This window comes from Cucurbita moschata, unplaced genomic scaffold, assembly GCF_002738365.1.
Source record: "Cucurbita moschata cultivar Rifu unplaced genomic scaffold, Cmos_1.0 Cmo_Scf00077, whole genome shotgun sequence".
NCBI classification, from domain to species: Eukaryota; Viridiplantae; Streptophyta; class Magnoliopsida; order Cucurbitales; family Cucurbitaceae; genus Cucurbita; species Cucurbita moschata.
In genome coordinates, this window is record NW_019268593.1 from 496,568 (window position 1) to 503,768 (window position 7,201).

The window sequence follows — 7,201 nt, forward strand, 5'->3', positions numbered from 1 at the left end:
GAGGCTTTTGAATGAAATATGATAATTGATTCTCTGTCCTCTTTGACAATTTTAGATACCTCCATATCCGATATTTGATGCGTCACGTTTTATTATGAGATCTGCCCTTGGGTCTATAAGACTTAAGTAGAGAGTTTATTTGACTAATGATTTGATTTTTTTGGGTTGTAGAGATATCCCTTACAAATTAAGACTTTGTATTATTTTGAAGACACTCATCAAGACATTTGTAAATGTGTCTGATATCTTGAAGGATATAAGACACGTAATTCAGAGAACCTAAAATTTTTTTGAAGTTGGCTTTGTTAGGATACGTCATCACCAAAGTTTGAGACAAAGACCATTGGATGGGTTTTAATAAGGCTCAAATAAATTTAAAATCCAAGAAAACGGACACAACTATTAATGAATGTACACAACTAGCTGATTTCTATTGATTACATTAATGAATGTATGTAGATGTTTAAAGTGTTGATCTTAATGATTTTAGAAAATATCAACACATCATCAATATAAACTATCGAAATTTGTTGAAAGGATTGAAAATATCATTCATAATCTTCTGAAATTTGGATGGAGCGTTTTTTAGCCTAAATGGCATGAAGTTCCTCTCATATTTTCTAAATTGGACATAAATGCTATTTTATATTTGTCTTTTTAGGAAATTAGAATTTTGGGAAATCCCAATTTCATGTCAAATTTTATAAAAACATTTGACTCTAAATTCTTTTTATCAAATCATTTTTGTTTTGGATTGGATATCTTATTTATTCTAAAACCTTATTTAAAGGTTTGTAGTTAATTACGGGTATCAGAATTTCTGGTTTCTTTTCACCATGTTGTTAACCTAAAATGTCAGACATGACCACATGCTCTTTGAAGACTTTATCAACTTCCTCTGCAAAATATCACCTAAAATGTTGGTATTTAGGGTTTGATGCTTTTTTACTTAACCTAGGGTTCTATTTACGATGAACTTGTGATAATTTTTGTCAAATTATATATTTGAACACGTAATACATTAAGATATAATATCTTATTTAAATAATATTAAAATGTCGTAGAATATCATAATATATGTTTTATTAATATGAATCTCATTCAAATTTCAAATATATTTTTTTATTTAATTTTTATGATACACATCAATTATTTTAATATTTAACATATCAAATACGTTAATATGTTTTGATATTATAGTTCAAGACAATAGGAACTTGCTCAAAGGACCTGAGAGTTACGTTGGCCCACAATGCATCTCATGGATGATGCAAAACTATGGTGACTGAAGGTTAATTGTATAAAAAACTGGTCATGCACCAAAAAATCATGGGAAGACCATTGATGGAATTGAAGCAATCGACACTCCTCTGGATGGGTTTCCAATCAAAGACCTAATGTTTGATGTTGACTCTTTTGAAGAAAGAGCCACAGGATCGAACAACAAGAAACGTGGCGGTAGCTTTGAGAACTCTATCACACACATAAAAAAACGTGACGAAGAGTTAGACATTACACAGAAGATTTGGCTTTCATCGGGGAGACGAGTTTGATTCTCGACAATGAAAAGACTTTTAGGAACTTAGTTTGAGAGGCACTATAAAGATCAAGTTCAATAGTATCCTAGATTAAAAAGACTTTTATGAACTTTGAACCTTTAATAGTGTTATGTCATAGATATTTGGTTCAATTTCAACAAGTGACGTTGAGGTCATTCAAATGGTTAATGTGATAATCCGATCATTTTCAAGGTCTCTTTTGTTGAACGTCATCATGGCTGAGATGACTAAGATGAGCACCAGAGTGAGTTTGACAAGGAGGGTCGTAGAGAACCACACCCTAAGCCAAGCTCATGTTGGGCTTTACAAACTGAAAATCCAAAAACACAAACCCTTAAATGGGAACTGGGATGCAAGGAATTAAAAAACTTTATTTTTGACGTAGAACAATACTTGAAGGTTACAGGAACTTGCTCATAGGACCTAAGAGTTACGTTGGCCACAATGCATCTCATGGACGGTGGCGCTCGAAGGTGGATGATATAAAAAATGGGTCATGCACCATAAACTCATGGGAAGATCGTTGATGGAATCGATGCAATCGACGCTCCCCTTGATGGGTTGCCAATTAAAGACCTAACGTTTGATGTTGACTCTTTAGAAGAAAAAGCCACACGATCGAACACCTCGAAAATGTCACGGTAGCTCTAAGAACTCTATCATACAACCTGAGAGTTGAGGGCTATAGGAACTTTCTCATACGACCTGAGAGTTACGTTAGCCGCAATGCATCTCATGGACGATGCAAAACTATGGTAGTGCTCGAAGGTGAATGGTATAAAAAATGGGTCATGCACCATAAACTCATGAGAAGATCGTTGATGGAATCGATACAATCGACGCTCCCCTGGATGGGTTGCCAATCAAAGATCTCACATTTGGTATTGACTCTTTTGAAGAAAGAGCCACACAATCGAACAGCTCGAATCGTCGTGGTAACTCTGAGAACTCTAACACACATAGGGAAGGACTTGTCGAAGAATTAGACATTAAGCAAAAGATCATGCTAAAACTCTTCAGCGATCTGACAAAAGACTTCAGCACATCAACATCAAAAATTCATTGTCGTCCAGCGGTCAGGATATCTGGCTTTCACCTAGGAGACTTGGGTTCCATTCTCAATAATGGAATATTATTTTCTTATTTCATTTTATTTTACAGTTTCTATGTTGGATTAAAAAGACTTTTATGAACTTCTAACCTTTCTTAGAGTTATGTTATAGATACTTTGTTCAATTTCAAATGGTTAATGCGATAATTAAGTCATTTTCGAGGTCTCTCTTGTTGAACAACGTCATGGTTGAGATGAGCAGGTGATTCAAATGGTTAATGCGATAATCCAGTCAATTTCGAGGTCTCTCTTGTTGAACGACGTCATGGTTGAGATGAGCAGGTGATTCAAATGGTTAATGCGATAATCCAATTGTTTTTGAGGTCTCTCTTGTTGAACGACATCATGGTTGAGATGAGCACCCGAGTGAGTTTGACAAGTTGGGCTGTAGAGAACCACACCTCAAGCCAAGTTCATGTGGCCTTAACAAACTTAAAATCCAAGAACACAACCCCTTAAATGGAAACCGGGATGCTAAGGAATGAAAAAGCTTTATTTTTGACGTAGAACAATACTTGAAGGTTACTGGAACTTGCTCATAGAACCTAAGAGTTACGTTGGTCGCATTGCATCTCATGGACGATGCAAAACTATGGTGGCGCTCTCATGGATGATGCAAAACTATGGTGGCACTCGAAGGTGAATGGTATAAAAAATGGGTCATGCACCATAAACTCATAGGAAGACTGTTGATGGAATCGATGCAATCAACGCTCCTCTTGATGGGTTGCCAATCAAAGACCTGACGTTTGATGTTGACCCTTTTGAAGAAAAAGCCACACGATCGAACAGCTCGAAACGTCGCAGTAACTCTGAGAACTCTATCACACACATGAAAGGACGTGTCGAAGAGTTAGACATTACCCAAAACATCATAGTAAAACTCTTCAGCGATTAGACAAAAGACTTTAGGACAATTACACCAAAAATTCATTGTTGTCCAACGGTTTTGATATTTGGCTTTCACCTCGGAGATTCTGGTTTGATTCTCTGAAATTGAATATTATTTTCTTATTTCTTTTTATTTTATAGTTTCATCTTTTGACACCAATTATATTTAAACTTTACCTCATTTTGAGGAGCACTTTAATGGTCAAGTTCAATAGTATCTTAGATTAAAAAGACTTTTATGAACATCGTACCTATGTTAGTGTTATGTTATAGATATTTGTTTCAATTTCAACAAGTGGGGTTGAGGTGATTTAAATGGTTAATGCGATAATCTGGCTATTTTCGAGGTCCCTCTTATTGAACGCCATCATGGTTGAGATGAGCACTCGAGTGAGTTTGACAAGGAGACCCGAATTTAAACTTTACCTATGTTTGAGAGGCACTATAATGGTCAAGTTCAATGGTATTTTAGATTAAAAAGACTTTTATGAACTTTGTACCTTTGTTAGTGTTACTTTGTACCTTTGTTAGTGTTATGTTATAGACATTTGGTCAAGTTCAACGAGTGGGGTTGAGGTGATTCAAATGGTTAATGTCACTTTATTTGATTCAAATTGTTAATGTGATAATCTAGTTGAATAGTTACAGGTTATTTCCAAGGTCTCTCTTATTGAACGCCAACAAGGCTGAAATGATTGAGATGAGCACCTGAGTGAGTTTGACAAAATTGAATAAAATCAAATAAAATCACTAAAAAAATCGATAAAATTGAAAAAAAAAAAATTAGCCTTATGACACTTCCTTCAACTCGAACGGCGGTAAATCAAGGATTCCTTCGCCCAAGACCCATGATCCAACTCCCAACATGGTAATGATAAGCTATAGAATCATTCCAAGAACCTCAATGGATGGGTTACAAACTCACATTACCAATCTCGACAACTGGACGTGTCATCAGCGTTAGAAGAACGACTGCATCAGAGCAAGTCATGGGGATAGAAGATCCCGTTGAAGGATGATAGCCCAACTGTAATCTTCAGCCCAACGAGCCAAGCTTTTGTAGAAGCAAGAACCCTTATATTAAAGAAATTAACACCTTCTTATACAAAATTTGGATCAACCAAGAGATAAAACTAGAATTAGATGATGAGATCCAAGATTGAGAAACACGATTTTGAACCTTTTTCTAAACTTAGTCACTTCACAATCGAACTTGATCAAGGCTTGATTGAATGACTCAGATGCAATCTACCACAAGAATTGCATGAAACTTAGAAATGACAAAGATATGCTCAGATTTCTATAAGGGGGGATCGTCTCAACTTGATATCAATTTCATTGATCACAAATATTCTTTTACATAATAATTTTTGGGTAGTTATAGTCTTCCAACAAGAGAAGTTAGTGGTGGTGATTTAATCTCGATCCCTTTAAATCTCCACACAAGACGAAGTCAATTTGAGCATTACAAACTTTATGAAATTAAAATAATAAATAAAGTTTTCTAACCACTCATGAAATGATGCTTGCAACTTCATCCACTACTTCAACCGTGCAAATATTTACTTTTGAATCTCCAAATGGTCTTGACTCAAACGAATCAGCTTGTTACACATGAATTGATGGTTGAACCTAGCCTATCCAATTTTGTAGATGAAGTATGAATGTTTGTTGAATCTTCTTGGCCTTGGGTTGTGTAATAGGTCCAGTTGGAACACCGTGATTCTTATCATCATCCCCTCTTCAAAATATTCGTCCTCCAATAAGAAAAATCATCAGAATTAGGAATCCACTAACCACTCATGAAATGATGCTTGCAACTTCATCCACTACTTCAACCGTGCAAATATTTACTTTTGAATCTCCAAATGGTCTTGACTCAAACGAATCAGCTTGTTACACATGAATTGATGGTTGAACCTAGCCTATCCAATTTTGTAGATGAAGTATGAATGTTTGTTGAATCTTCTTGGCCTTGGGTTGTGTAATAGGTCCAGTTGGAACACCGTGATTCTTATCATCATCCCCTCTTCAAAATATTCGTCCTCCAATAAGAAAAATCATCAGAATTAGGAATCCACTAACCACTCATGAAATGATGCTTGCAACTTCATCCACTACTTCAACCGTGCAAATATTTACTTTTGAATCTCCAAATGGTCTTGACTCAAATGAATCAGCTTGTTACACATGAATTGATGGTTGAACCTAGCCTATCCAATTTTGTAGATGAAGTATGAATGTTTGTTGAATCTTCTTGGCCTTGGGTTGTGTAATAGGTCCAGTAGGAACACCGTCATTCTTATCATCATCCCCTCTTCAAAATATTCGTCCTCCAATAAGAAAAATCATAAGAATTAGGAATCCACGCTATCTTTAGATCTACATACCCATCCACGCTAACATTAAAATTCTAAATTTAGATCTTTAGATCTACAGACCCACTCTCACTCCTAATTCACCTATCCACGGTAACATTAAAATGAAAATTCATCACTAAAATTATTTACTATAATTCATTGTTCATTGAATTCTCTAAATTTAGATAAGATAATAAGTTATACTACTTGAATCAGGTGTGGTGAAGGTCGAACCAACAAGTGATCTTCAAATCTTCAATATTACAGACTCCCAACTAAGCTATCCCCTATAACATTCAAAATGAAAATTTTGAAATTTTAAAAAGAGATAATCACTAAATTTAGATTAAATAGTGGAGTAATTTTAAAAAGAAATAACCACTCATTTTAGATTGAATATTTAGGTTATGCAAGTTAGTCGACTTGAATTAGGTGGGGTGAACGTGGATCAAACACGTGACTTTCAGATCTTCAGTGACGCTCTCCAAATTGAGCTATCCCCACTAACATTAAAAATAAAAATTCATCCGTAAAGACTATAACATTAAAAATGAAAATTCTGACATTATAAAAAGAAATAATCACTAAATTTAGATTAAATAGTCAACTAATTTTAAAAAGAAATAATCACTCATAAAGAGGAGAAGTAGACAATTGAGAAACAAAATTTCAATGTTGCTTCAAGAATTAACAAAGGACGGAATGAAATCATTTTTTAACCCGATAACTGGGTTTGGATACATTTTCGCAAGGAGTGATTCCCATCTGAAAGGAAGACAAAGTTACATCCAGGAGGGATGACACTTATCAAGTCCTTGAAAGAATTAATAACAATGCATATAAAATGATCTTCCAGGAGAATTTTCAGCACATTCTACTTTCAATGTTGCTAACTTGAGTCCTTTTGATGTAGGTGATGATTTTCTGATTCGAAGACGAATCCTTTTGAAGAGGGGGAAGACGATATGGATCACGGTGTTCCAAATGTTTCAACTAGACCTATTATACGATCCAAGGTCAAGAAGATTCAACAAGCATTCATTCTTCATCTACAAAATTGGATAGGCTCGGTTCAACTATTATTTCATGTGTTACAAGCTTATTAGATTGAGAAAGGACCATTTGGAGCTTCAGAAGTGAATATTTACACAGTTGAAGGAGCAAACGAAGTTGCAAGCATCATTACATGAGTTGTTAGAAAACTTTATTTATTTTTAATTTCATAAAGTTTGTAATTGTAGAATTGTCAAATTGACTTTGTTTTTTTTTTTTTTTTTTTT